Source organism: Micrasema longulum, unplaced genomic scaffold, assembly GCF_059751315.1.
Source record: "Micrasema longulum isolate JH-2025_06_02 unplaced genomic scaffold, ASM5975131v1 h1tg000220l, whole genome shotgun sequence".
Lineage (NCBI taxonomy): Eukaryota > Metazoa > Arthropoda > Insecta > Trichoptera > Brachycentridae > Micrasema > Micrasema longulum.
In genome coordinates this window covers 947,819-962,888 of record NW_028277425.1, presented here as the reverse complement: position 1 = coordinate 962,888, position 15,070 = coordinate 947,819, and the positions used below count along the sequence as shown (strand labels likewise).

The 15,070-nt window shown below is 30.7% G+C and overlaps 1 protein-coding gene across 3 annotated transcripts in view; it reads left to right on the top strand.

Annotated features, from left to right (window-relative positions):
* Positions 1 to 15,070, top strand: part of Rdl (Resistant to dieldrin) — a 190,693-nt gene that overhangs the window by 262 nt on the left and 175,361 nt on the right. The window lies entirely within an intron of this gene.

Below are 15,070 nucleotides of genomic sequence, written 5' to 3'. Positions count from 1 at the left end.
CCCGCTCCATCTTCCCATACAGAAGTCATCAATTCATCATCAGCAAAAAAAAGTTTATAAAAGTTTTCCCGCGAAAATGCGCACTCTCGGTTTACACGCACTTTACTGCACTACGCCCCCATTTCAGCCATTCCCTCGTCCTACGATAATCTACCAATTTATAGTGATTAAATTTATTTATAATATATTATCCAATCTATATGCCCTTTAAATTTATACTTAATATAATTAAAGTAATGTTTAAAAAAGTTTTGACGAAATTTTGTGATTTCCGACGGGATACCTAACGAAATATTTGTAATGTTTTTAGGCGTAAACGTTTCTAAAACTATCGTAAAAGACATGTAAAAGTGATTTTTTTATGTTTGACAAAACATTTAAAAAAAGTGTTCATTACAAAATTATTCAACAATTTGAAAAGGTTAGTAAAAACCTTAAAAACCAACATATATTTTTTTAAACATTTATTCGGGTTTTTATTTCTGTGTTCTCTACCGTTAAAATCTCTCATAAACAATAAATCTATATGAAAACATAGTAGATACTAAAAGCAGGTACCGCCGCATGCCGGTAGACTTTAGAGTTCGTAATTTGTTATTATGTAGTTTTCTTACATTAAATTAATCTTTTTGGTTGGTAAGTCTTTTTGGATTAAAGTTTTAAACGCAATGTGTGATAAACTTTGAAATCTATTTAATTTAATTTATTAGTTTTATTTTTATTAATCTAACCATTACTCCTTGTAACTAAATGCACAACCTGTTCATTAATTCTATATCTATAAGTAATGTGTTGTACAAGTGTATTTGGTTTTCGGGTATTTGGTATTTGGGTTTCATTTAAAAAGCTTTTTCTTGTTTTATTTTGGCTTATAATTAAAACACCGTAATGTATTTACATTTCTAAAAAAATTAAATAACTAAGCACTCCATCGCGATAAAATTGTGAATGTTTGGAATCAGTTTTGAAAGTTCATTTTATTAACGCTCAATACTTTATCATATTGCTGTTAATATTTTACATACATTAATAAAATCATATTTCACCAACAAACTACAAGAAGTGGCTTGGTGGGATTTTAGTTTTAGTAAAAATATGAATACTGAAATGTTAAAACTGTAAAAATGTATTAATTAAATAAAAATTACAAGAATATCTTCAAACACAGATTTGATCAAAACCCTCAAGAGAGAAATCATATTTTTTTAAATTAGTAGATGAAAACTATTAGAAATATAGAATAGGAATAAAGAATATAGAATTTTCAATCAAATTTATTATAGACACATACAATTATTTAAACCTCGTAAAAAATCACATCTTACTTCAATATTTATTTTGCTGATTACTAACTCAAGTCACCTAGAAAATGCTAGAAAATTTGGCCCTTCGGGCCTTATGTAATCGGCCCTCGGGGCCTCTATTTATCGACACTACGGGCCTCAGTTCATCGGCCCTTCGAACCTCGGTTGATTAAAAACTCGGGCACCTAGATATATCTTCTCTTTGGACCTCACAATTTATTGTTGGTTGTTCGGAGCAATCTAAGTAATAAAAAAGAATCTGTGGCTCAAAATTATGCCACAAAAATTACACAAAATTTACAGATATCAATAAATAAGATACCAATTACAGATATCAATTACAGGTGTAAGCAATTAAAATTTCAAAGTAATAAATCTGTTATTTTAAATAATAATAGTCAGTTGGTAGCGACTGTTAAATGCTCAAATTTATAATGCCATACAAAAAAAAAAAAAAAACATTAAAATAAATAAATTGCAGGCTGGATTTTTTGTTATTATTGAGTAAAATCTCATTCACATCTAATAAATTGACTCTATAATTTATTAAATTATTACTCAAACCCCGTTTTTTTGTAAAAGTTTTTAAAATTTTGAAAAAAAATGGACAAAACTTATGTTTAAACCCAAAATAAAACTCTTATATTTAACATCATACATATTTGTATACCCACATTTAAATAACTGCGATACTTTTTATATGTTTTGAAAGAGAAATAAAAAATATTACAATTCTACAGAGTATGGCAATGAGAATAATACCCAAATTAAATATCTGTACCTTAAGAGGATAAAACACAGGAGTACACTTTTTGTTGGACTGAAGTTATCGCAATTAGCTATTTTATGAACAAAACGCCAAAGTCAACGTTCGTCAATTAAATCCTTTTTTAAACTGAAAATCGGAAATCTGTTGTTTTAGCGAAGTCACATCAGTAGTCGTTATTTTAATATATGCTCTTATATTATTAATATTTTTATTTATTGAAAGTGTATTAAAGATTAAAATTATTACATTTAGTTCAAAGACAAAATCACAAAATCTTATTTACTGAACATTTTGTTAAATGTGATTCAATACCAAGCGACGTGTAGCAGTTTTGCGGAAGAGCCAATTAAAGTTTTTTTTTTAAATTAATTAAAAATGTGGTAATAATTTTTTGTTTAAATTATGTAAGAACCACACCAAACAAAACGAATGAGATTTTTTGATTAGTAAAAAAAAAAGTTGGCTCTTCTGAAAGTTGCTACATGTCGCTTGGTATTTTTTACCTTCCCAGTGTCAATATATGTACATATATTAAAAAAACAGGCGTTGTGGTGTAGTTGGTTACATAATTAATAAAAAAAATAAAAGGGAAATCCATGATTGATTTTTTTTCTCAATTCGTCTGTTTTGGTGTATTTTTTAATACTTCCTTCCACATCACATGGTGACAAGCCTCTTTAATATACACTTTACACGGGTTATTCCTTTTTTCGAAAACATAGAAAATATGGATGAAAATGTTAACTTTCTGACAGTAAAACAAAGATTAAAGTTTATTAATATCTCAACTAAAATAAAATTTAACGAACTATGTCATACATACGAAACAAGAGATAAAAAATTATAAAATTGCCAATGATGAGAAAAACCATCTCAAAATTATTGAAACAAAGGTTTACAACTGCACAATGAATAACCTGATGAAATAAAAGAAATGGAATAATTTGGAATATGAAAAGAAATACGGCCTTGATAAATTTAGGCGTCAAATTTAATGTTATTAAAGTTTATTCTTGTTAGTTCTTGCTGTTTTAAACTAACCTATCATAAAAAAAGCATAAAAAAATATCTTTGCTTTTACTGTCTAAAACGTTATCGAATCAATGAATGAAAAAAAAAACAAAATGATTTTCGTATTATTTACTAATTACATTATTTTTAAACAAGACAATTGAATTGTATTGTTTTGCGATAGAAGCGGTACAACTGTCCCTCTTGCAAGAATTTTAAGACTAATAAAATAGAAAAAAAGTTAATGTTGACATTTGACATGATACAGTAAATGATAATAAAAAAAATATTGCTGAATTTCTGAAATCAAATGTCTAAGTCTTAGTTTAGTGTCCGCAAATTATTTTTTGTTTCTTTTTTACTTCTTATTTTCTTTGAAAAACATTTAGTCTTAAGTTTAACTCAATCTTTATTATGACCAATTGATTAAATCAAACTACATACTTGTATAAAATTGATTTATTTATTCATTGAATTACATATTTATTACAAAATAATAAAAAAAAACGTATTTTAACTCTATGAGGCCAAGAGCCTTGTGTTTAGTTCGGATCTAACATAATGAAAAGGGAAAGCATGTACATTATTAAACAATAGCAAAACTAAAAATTAAAAATGGTGAAATAAAATTTATGAAAGATGGTGGAGTTGTATAATGAATATGTAGTTATAAAGAATGACACCAATACTTAAAAAATGTATGTTTTTTTTTGTGTCCCTGTTGAATATACAAATAAAATTTTCCAATAGTAAATAAATAAAACAAACCGTTGCCAACATCTGATAAATACAGACTTGTTGGCTGAAAGTATAAAAAAAAACCTTTTATGCGTACGTTTTTAAAAAAAACAAGCAATATTTGTATTTATTTTTATTTCATTGATAATGTGGGATTAGGCTTAGAGAGTATTTTCAAAAATAAAACTCGCTGATCTTAAATGACAACAGGCTTAAATTTATTTTTATTTTGAGAAAAATATTAATAAATTTAATCTTTACCAACAGAGTTGAATTTTTTTTCCGTCCACCGCAAACTTCCGTAGTAGATTAAAAATAAATTTTAAGAAATGTCATGTTTTAATAATACCTAGGGTTTTTCAATATCGCAACATGGCAACAGCGAAAGGGTATTTTCACAAGTCTGAAATAACGTTAAAAAACTGTTTTTTTACGATTCTAATGAAAACAAGTTTTTATGTAAATTTCTAGGATTTAAAAATGAGCACCTACAAAACGGCTCAGAGTTGTTGCCACGTCAATTTGACATCACACCAACTCCGTTTCTAATAAACATTGCATACAAATACGTCGCGAAAACGTCATTCGTGCCGTTTGTTTCATAGGGCGTGAAACGTCTCGTTCTCGCTCATTCAAATATTCATATTTTAAACTTTTGTAGGAAATTTATCCGACGTTGTACGGAAAAAAATATTAAAGCCGTTACCAATATATAACATCCCCACAATGCAGGTCCTCGGAAAAGATGGATATCCACGCAACTCGTATCACGGACAAATATCAATTAGATATTCTCGGTGTGAGCGAGGCGCATTGAAAAGGATCTAGAAAGAGACTGTTGAATAAATATACTTGTATACACTCTGGTCAACCACAGTATCACCATCAAGGTGTGGCAATTCTACTTTCACAGAGAGTTTTATACTTTTATTGCCGCACTAAGCGAAAAGAGCTCCTAGATGGCAGGTAATACAGAGAGGCCAACATTTATAGTGACCACAAGTTAGTCGTTTCTAAGATCCTTAGAATTAACGATGTTGTCACAGATTGGTTTGAAGTCACCACCGGAGTTCTTCAAGGTTGCGTCCTTGCACTGTTTCTTTTTATAATTCTTATGGACTTCTTTTTAAGGAAGTCTACTTTAAGAATTTCACTAGATTGAGGAATATTCATTTCTTTCTCCCAAAAACTCCATCACCTAGAGTATGCCCATGATGCGGTTATAATTGACGATTAATTTCGGGGTCTTCGGGTCACTTTAAATAAGCTAAATAGGAACTCCAAATGCATGGGGTTAAAAATAAATATTGCAAAAACCCTTGTCCTGTATACACATTTTGTGCCTTGATGCTCAAAATCTCCTGATTCTGTCAATCTAAATCATCCCAAGAGTCGAGAGTTTTAAATCCCTAAGAGTATACGTTACAGAAAAAAGCAGCTTGAAAAAAGAACTGAGAGTGCAACTATGAGTAGCAGGCGCCACATTCAACAATATGAGGCAATCTGAAGATTGGATATTTACTTAATGAAAATCAAATGCCGCCTATATAACGCCTGCATAACACCTATTCTTCTCTACGAATACGAATTTTGGCACCTCACTAGGGCCAAAAACATCAAAATTCTGAGTTTTGAGAATAGGTTTCTCAGAAGAATCGTGAAGGTGTGTGTTTGATTGACTTTGTGAGGAATAAAGTAATAAGAGAACGTAGCATACTCCAGTGACAACTGTCACCAAGCGGAGGCGATACGGTTTGCTGGGCCATATACTGCGTATGACTCCTGCAGTACTATTCTGAACCGATCTTGTGACTGGAGAAAACACTTATATCTCGTGTATTTGCATACAAAATACGCGAGAAGTAAGTATTTTCTATGGCCGCGAGAGCGTTTGGAATATCATTCTTCAGAGACTTAACCACGCTTGCATACTTTACAAGGCATCAGGTTTTTAACGTACTAGACGTCCACTGCTGACTGTTCGTCGGCAGTTTATGTCAGAACTTTGGGACGAGAACCTTACTTGGGAGTACGCACAGGAGCTGACTGCCAATGGAGATGCATGGAGGCTTTTTGTGGATACCATTTACTCCAACTAGGGAGCGGACATGGAATAATGATGATAATACCAACGTAACTTTTTGCCTGTAGTAAAAAGACTCAATTATATTGATGTAAAATTAATCATCACAAGAATTAACATAAAAACATACATGTCATCATATATGTTCTATGTATATTGTATGTTTAAGATTTTTTACAATATAAACCTACATATTTTAATAGTCCTATCTGTTAATATTTGTGAAGTTAAAAAGCTGGAACCTCTATTGATGCGGAAGAAATTCTGACTGAATTATTCTACCAACATTCTAGACAATGCCTGAAAATTATTTTCAATGTTTATACTTCTTCTTGGACCAGCTGGTTTCGTTGATATCAGTAACTCCCAAAGAGGTTGAATCTAGTTCGTGTCTTCAAAAAATTTGATAAACTTCAAATATTGTCAGTTGAATAAATATTTCCCTGTTTCGAGATTGGCACCTGAAGCGTAAGACCTTACCGTCCACGCATAAATAATCCTGATAAGCTGCGATTGGAGCACCGATGCACTTCCGTATGCACCACTGGGTGCAGACAGGAAAAAGACGGGAAAGATGAAAAAATAATAATAGTGAAAGTAATGATTCACAAAACCAAATTAATTTTAAAATGATAATTTGTTTTTAAAATGGCGTTTGATTGACATAGAATAATATGTTTTTTTATTGGTCAAACGAAAAACCTAACACAAACAGTTGATGCCCAATTATTATAGAACTAAATGTAACTTATTCATGTCGTTGTTTCCGATGCATATATTTGATCAAATATTTAACGGATTCAGAATTACAGGGATATGGTTGTAGATTTTATAATGCTCGTCGATTGTCAACTTGAATTTTCCAATTGGAAATTCAAAATGCTCGTCGATAGCAAACTCGAAGTTTTCATTTGGAAATTCAAAATGCTTGTTTGAAATTGTATCGGTCACATCTTTGGATCAGTTCCATAAAGCTATAACTAGACATTTCTCGATTTGAGGAATGGCTGACCAAACTATTGATTCATTTAAATAGATTGAAATCGACTTATCATTTGCATCACCTTAAATGAAATATAATGTATGTTAAAATATAACCCAAAATTTGTAAAAAAAGTCTTTTATTTTCCGGAGGGAGTAATATTTTTTTTGAAGATGAAAAGTAGTCGTTGACACGTTTTAACTCTCCGGCTATTCCTATGCACAAAATCACGTTGATCGGTTGTCCGTTGCGACTTAAAAAACACAAACAATCAGACACACACTTTCGCATTTATAATGTAAGTAGGGATATATTTATTAGAAATATATAATAGTTTCAATTGGTTATGGATCTGAGGGATTGTTAAGTTTATTTATTTCCATAGGAAAACATGTGTCATAAAACTAAAAAATTGGACTTGTCGTTCTATGGAACTGAGCCGTCGAGATAATTGGTACCATGTATCTGACAAAGGTAACCAAAATATTTAGGTAAATTTTCCAATTTCACTTACCAACTGTCCAAATGAAAAAATACCGATAAAAGTCTATGCAGATAACCAAATATCTCAACAAAAGTAAGCAATTCTCAAAACGAATACGGTGGCTCATTTATATTGTCAGGTTTAGGCCATCGCTTTATACACATAACATTCTTAATTCTACGGTGCGTTGTTTGAACATCTTGCCGACGTTTTGGTCAGCTTTGCGGCAAATATTGTCTGGGCTAAAGCTATCCGTTCTCTATCTTAAAATATAAGCTGAATCACGAAGACATTGATAAAAAGGGGGTACAAAAGTCTAAGCATTTACAGAGCTAATCAGTTGCAATTGGCAGGTTTTGATTTTAAAGAATGTTTAGCTTTCATTATTTTGCCTATTTTTGAACTCCGTAACAACTATTTATTTATTGTTTGCGTTAGAAATTAATTTTTGCCGTCCGCTGATTTTTATGAAGTAATATTTTAATAATAAAAGTAATTATGATTTAAATTCGGTCTATCAAGTATTATTATACTAATTCATAATGTGAGCAAATACGGTTTCAAATTACAATATTCAACCCGCGGCTTCGCTCACGTGGTATTAGAGAGAAATTATTTTGGTAATTAAAAAGTTGAGTCGTTTATCACTAAGAGTTTTCGTTTATCAATAAGAATTTTCCCGATGGAATGATATATTTTATCAGGATTGAAAAAATCTTTTACTTCTATCGCTATGAAAAAAATACTATGATCCGTTAGATATTCGTGTTTTTTTTTATTTTTTTAATTTACTTAACTTAATCCGTTATACTGTTATATTGTATATTGCAAATGTACCCTACAATAAACGTCTTTATTTGTTTTTATGTAGTTGTCATTTGCCAATATTTATTTATTTACTAACGGACTTGGTCTAAACGAAATATGTGTGTACACTAGTGCCATTAATTATGGAAACTTCAAGTAAAATTAGGATTAATTAGATCTCTTAGTCGAGATTGTCTTTTCTCTTATTTTAAATCGGTGGTTTTATGATATTTTTGAAATTTTTATGTTTTTACTTGATATTTAGCATATTTTGAAAATGTAATTGGTGTTATAGTCTTCACTAAACAAATTAAACATGCGTTCACCTTGGCCATACAACTTTCAGATTTTACAATTATGTGCATTTGCAATAAAAAATGACATTTATTCTATGTGAACTAACAACAAGGCGCGTAAGATTATTCTGCCAACCAATCAGGAGGGGGCTTTAGAGGCGGTTCCAAAGAATATTTTTTTTTTTTTGTCAACTTATGTCAATGAAGTAAAAAAGACCTATGTTACTTGAACTGAAGTGTAATGGCCCAAAATATGCCTAAGCGTGCTGATAAGTCACCGAATATAAATAAGAGGCGATAATACTTCACAGAGAAGGTTATTCTTACGAAGATATAGCCAAAAGGTTGGGTGGCGGTGCTACAAAGTATTTTGTTAGGATGGATAATTTTCCAACGGTACCAAGTGACTGGATTCATGAAAAGTGTTAAAAGAACCGGAAAAACCCGAAATTAATAGATCAAGGTGTTTGCAGAATCTGTTGTCCATCACATGTCCGTCGTTGAGCATCTCAATACATAACACCATCTTGAAGATGTCAGGAGCGCAAGCTGCTGACCAAACGATCAGGATGTAACTTTGTGAAAATAATTTACTTTCGAGAATTCCTCGAAAGAAGCCGTGTTCGATTAAAAATCAGAGACAAAATAGTCTGGACTGGGAATTAAATCCCAAGGACTGGACGGAAAATGACTGGGTCGAACTAATTTGAAGTTGCGAAACTAGAATCTGCATCTTTGGTAGTAACGGCGTCAGGTTTGTTCGTCGTTGAACGAGCGAAGATTAATTGCCTGAGTACACCACGGTCTCATGAACACCCCGTGAGTGTCGTGGTGAGGGCCAGCAGGGCAAAACATGGTGTTCGACGTCTGACACTCATGGTGGGTAATAGTTTTCTTATTTTTTTTAATATTTTAAAACAAAATACACATTGTAGATATTATACTTCTAGGAGTTATGAAAAAAAACTTATTTGGGACCGTACATAAAAAGAAAACATTTTTGTGACAAAATATAATTTCATACATAGTTAATACATCCGAAATAGTAAAAAAACATAACGTCAAAAATATTTAACATAGTATTTTACAGCATCTATATAAATAACATTAAATACTATCACTATCAAAAAGAATTAAGTAATATTTTTTTATTGCAAAACTTTTGGATTTGCTATTCGTTTTTTCGTGTTTTCGTTCATTGGGCAGTTTATTGAATTCGGAATGGCCAATGTTTTCCAGAGACCTTCTGCCGAACTTCGTTAAGCGAAATTTAGATACATGAAGATTTCCTGAGTTACGCGTATTATAGTTGTGAAAATCATAACGAAATGTGTATTTTAAATTTGTGTGAGCAGAAAAGTTTATGATATTCAAAATAGAAACAATAATATAATATCAATGCCAAAAGTATCAAGATGTGGCCTTGGAGCCAAAACTGCTGCCCACTATCAGTGATTTGTTCGAGGGGTATCTTGAGCAGTTTACCTTTCAGCAAGATTGTGTGGCATGCCCCACCGCACGAAGCAACCATAAGTTGCTCAGTAACCATTGTATCACTGTCCTGCTCAATTTCAGCAATAGTCTTGACACTCCTGACCTCAATTTTATTTAAAATTTGTGGTAGAAATTAAAAGTGCAACGGAATCTGAGCAATAAAAGCAAGTTGATCGAAGCCATCGTGGTTCAGGGTTTTTACACCCGAAGATCTTTGAGGTTTGGTGAACAAAATGCTTTTAAAAATTGAGGCAGTTATTTAATCTAAGAGATACACGACATATTTTTTGAAATTAACAGTTATACCCAATGTTGAACATTGTACCGTAAATCTTTATTCTGGCAACATGCATGTGTTACTATTTTATTTTGTTACGTGCAATCATAAGCATGCCAACATGCCATAAAATAATTTAAAAACACACACGTATGGGTTTACTATTCCAGAACAGATATTTGTTATAATTACTATTCAATCACAATTTAACCAAAAGTTTCCACAATTAACGCTACAAGTATATATATCGCGCCTTCAATGAAACAGTAACAATTTAAGATAAATAATTTAATTTAATATTTACTTTGAGTAAAATCACCAGATATATTTCATTTTCCCAACGATTTCTGAATAAGATATTATTTAACATGGAAAATCACAAAGTCGGTACTTCTAATTTTATTTTACAATTTTAAGTATTCTGATTTTGAGTTAAATATACATAATAAATTTTGAAAAAAAAATCCTTTAATAATATGCCTAATTCTAGCTGTGCAATTTAACCACTTAATCAATGTCTTTGTGACAAATTTACATTTATACTTTTTTGAATGCGGCAATTTTTTTGCAGTGTCATATTTACTATTTTGTCTATGGCAATCGAGATTTTCTTCAAAAAGTATAACAGCCTTTTTAAGGACATATCTAATTATATACAACACAGTGGCATTGCGTTAACCTTTAACTTTAAGATTACAAAAAAATGTTCTTGTATTTATAGGGGTTGCCGAGATTTTAATTAATTAAGTGCAATTTGCAACGACGCGCCGGTTACACCACAGGAACGGGCGGGTTAAAGGGTGAAACGAGAAACAAAAACTTGAATGGGGTTAAGACATTATATTATTTTAGTTTTTTGGCCTTCCTGAAAATTGACTTTTTTTATTAGACAAATTACATCTTAAATGATGGCACTATTGCTTTTGAGAAAGGTACATCATACATTATCATGTAAATATTTGAAGTTTTTCAGTGACATTTCTTGATGAACCTGCATTTTAATTATTATAATAAAAATAATCATTTTAATTCAATTCCACTTTAATTTATAATTTTCACCGGTTACCGAGTTGGACGTCTATCGGACAATGTCGGTCACAATGAAACCAGATTACTGGTGTAAATTATAAATAAAAGTGGTGTTAAACTAAATACGTATTTTTAAACCTTTATATATATTTTTTCTATCCGTGTATATGTCACTGAACTCTGAACGATTTTGATAAAAAAAATTGTGTGTGAGTGGGTTGCTAGATGGTTTAGATTCACAAACGGACCCAACTTGTGTAAACAAAGCTTATTTGTTAAATAAAAAGATACAAAATAAAAAGATTTAAATGTCATTCAGTACATGGCAATAAGCCCGCCAATGTACAAATAACATTATGTACAAAAAGTTAAATAAAAAAAAATTAAAAAAAAGACCAACCAGCTTAAAGCAGGCAAGTCATTTTTCGGGCAGGACAACGTCTATCAGGTCCACTAGTTATAATTTAAAATTTCGCTTTAATTTATACAAACATAAATTGTTCATGTTAGTGACATTGTACAAGTTCAGTAAGTCAACTAACACGTTTTGTAACTATGCGGTGTAAAGTGGGTATTCGAAGCGAAGTTCTTAAGTGAATTATTTTGAATAATTAATTTGGACAGCGAGTTATGAAAACACGCCCCAGTTTAGTGTACATCGGTATGGTCATCTAACACCAAAGTACGCTTTATTCAATTTCAACGCAGAGCAACTGAGATGAAGAACATTTTAGAAAATGAAATATGGAAGTTTATGCATTTACTGGGTTATGACTTGTCATTGCCTAGTTTAAAGGGGCATTTTATAAATATAATACCAGACCACAACAATTATGATTGTATTTACAACACTATCACATTAAAAAAACAAGACAACTTAGTGCAGGACTGTTAAAAATACAACATTATGGAATTAAGCACTACAACAACCAAGTACCAATGTTTCTAAAAACTGCAGTAATGAATCAAGCAAACCATTGTACATGATCTTTATATATAAAATTCCTCTGTACGTGTGATGTCACTGAACTCCTAAATGGCTTAACCGATTTACGTGCGGTCTTCAGAAAAATATAGATCATTTCACTGTGAGTGTTCGTAAATATTGAAATCTTCAATCTAATAAGTTAAAAAGAAGTAAGGGGCACATTTGTTTTATTTGGGGTTGAATTCGAGGAGGAATGCATTTACAAAAAAATGGAAAGATGTTGTTTTTTTGCTTTTAAAAAAAGGTTTTTTTTTAATGTTTACAAACAGCATTTGTTTTTTGTGGATCTCAATCAGAATCTTTGCTTAAATTCCTTATAATTTCTACCCGTTTATTTATTTTTACTGGATTTTTAGTAATACTAAAATGGTTTTAAATTCAACACATTTTTAAAAATTGTATTCTTACATAAGTACACCCCTCTGTTGGTGAGAAGACCGGAGTTTGACGGAGTTTGCAAAAAAAATGTTTTATTTAAAAAAATATTTATTTTATGTTTTGGAATTCAACCATAAATAAGTACCTAGGTACCTACTTATCAATGAAAAGTTTTTTGCCAACGTTCGGGCAGGACAACATCTGTCGGGTCCGCTAGTATATAATAAATTTCTTAGTGGATGTATTTTTACTGATTTGTGGAAGATTGCAAATGTGACCCCCCCCCCCCATCCTTGAATCGGAAAATAAATTGTCCATCACAAATTACCGAATCATTTATATTATTTCATGTTTTGCCAAAGTTTTTTAATCATTAATCTAAAAAGTTGTTCTAGAATATTTTAAGCAGTCCATTTGTCCTAGACGGCAATCGATACAGTCTACTTTTTATCACAAAAACGACAGAACGAGTTTATTTACTAGTTTCTCCCAAATACCACTCGAGCAAAGCCGTGGGCAAAAGCTAGTATATTTGTTCTACCTTAACAGGTTTTTTAATATTATAAAAAATATTTTTAAAATACAACACATGAAACATATTTTAGAAAACGGAATGTGAAAGTCTGGGCATTTATAGGGCTTATTACATGTGTTTGGTGAGTTTAATTGCCACATTATACACTATGTAACATTCTGCCTTTTACAAAATGATTTGTACCTCTGTAATCTGCCGTGCAAAGCCTAAACCGCCGCAACTAACATTTTGTTGTTTTGAATTATTTACTCATTAGTGATCACCAATTAATTAGTTAAAAAAGTATCCAGCTATATTTGCTACGACAAATAGAAATTTATTAATAAAATACCTACCCATGTAGTAACATTAAATTTATAACCCATAAATGATTAAAATACTAATACTAACTGAAATACGATTTTTTTTTTTAAATTTGCTTGATTGCGTAAAATATTTTTATTTGTAAACGCAAACGCAAGCTATTTTTTAAAAGTTTTTTCTATGATTTTTGAACTATGTTAAAAAAAAATGTGTGTTTTAATTCAATCATACTAAAAAAAGGTGGCCTCCGTGGTGTAGTGGTCAAGACGCTTGACTTACAAACGGAAGATTCCGGGTTCGATTCCCGGTGAGAACACAAAAAATAATGTGATTTTTCTCAAGCCTAGGTGTTCTGTGCTGTAATTCACCACTGTAATTGGGCCTTCTGACCTGATGTGGTTGAAAAAAAAATGCCAAATAGGATAAAATACTTATCGGCTACCAGTTTTCTCCAAAAACCAACAAAAACGCAGTAAGCCTTATGAAACACTACATTCCAGGCTTCAATAATGACTAAATGTTGTTTTTTCTACAGTATAAATTAAAAATACTGCATTTCAACTAGTTGTGGTCAAATTTTTGTCTGCAGCAACTGAAGCTAATTTGAAATTTTTATTTCCTTTTTTGTTAAAATTATTTATATGACACGATTTTTTCTCATAATAATCTCATTTCATGATAGAAATAAAAAATAAAAAAACATTTTTATCAATATAATTGCAATTAAATTGTTTGTTTGTATTTTATTTTTCTCGAAAGTGGATTTTTCGAGTAACGTCGGCTTAGAAATTGCACGGCAGTACTTTAAAATGGGTGAAATCCAGTCCTCGTCTATAAACATTTAAACAAACTAAAATTTTTGCTGTGCTAAAAGTAACAATGATTGAAAGTTATAAAATGAAAAAATATTATTTTCAAATTAGAAACTTTTTTATCTATTTTAAATCGTTTTTCTCCTACATACGATATGATTGTTATTACACGACAAAATTAATTGAATTTCGATTATTTCCACTTCGGTTAACTAAAATTATTTTAATCGAAATCCTATGGCAATTGGAAGCAAGTGCAAATGTGTGTTTTATATAATATGTACGGAAACGTGTGATTCATCCGGCGATGATAGCCGATATTCAATTATATCCAGTACTGAGATAATATGTCGGTAAGATCAATATCCAATCAACATCCGGGTTTTGCTTGTATGTTTGTCGTATATTTGCATTGCAATATTTTTTGCAAGGATTTTTATTTTTTTATTTGCCTTGTTTGAAACTGAATTCACCGTCCATATTCAAATCTTGCTCGCAATTTTCATATCTTTCATATAACGACGAAAATACATATCAAAATTCAATTATAAAATGCGCTTATTTGTAAACTGTCGTTGTGTCGCCGTCAATAAAATCTGTTAAATAAATTTTATTTTATTTTATTTATTATATAAATGACCTTTGTATGAAGAAACAAATGTAAAATAGAATATAAGCTTAGTATTATTAATTTCTCATGAAATTCAAATAATTTTAGTTTTGTCAAAACGAACTTATTATATTTATCAACAATATTTTGAGTTTGTCCAAATTTTTGTA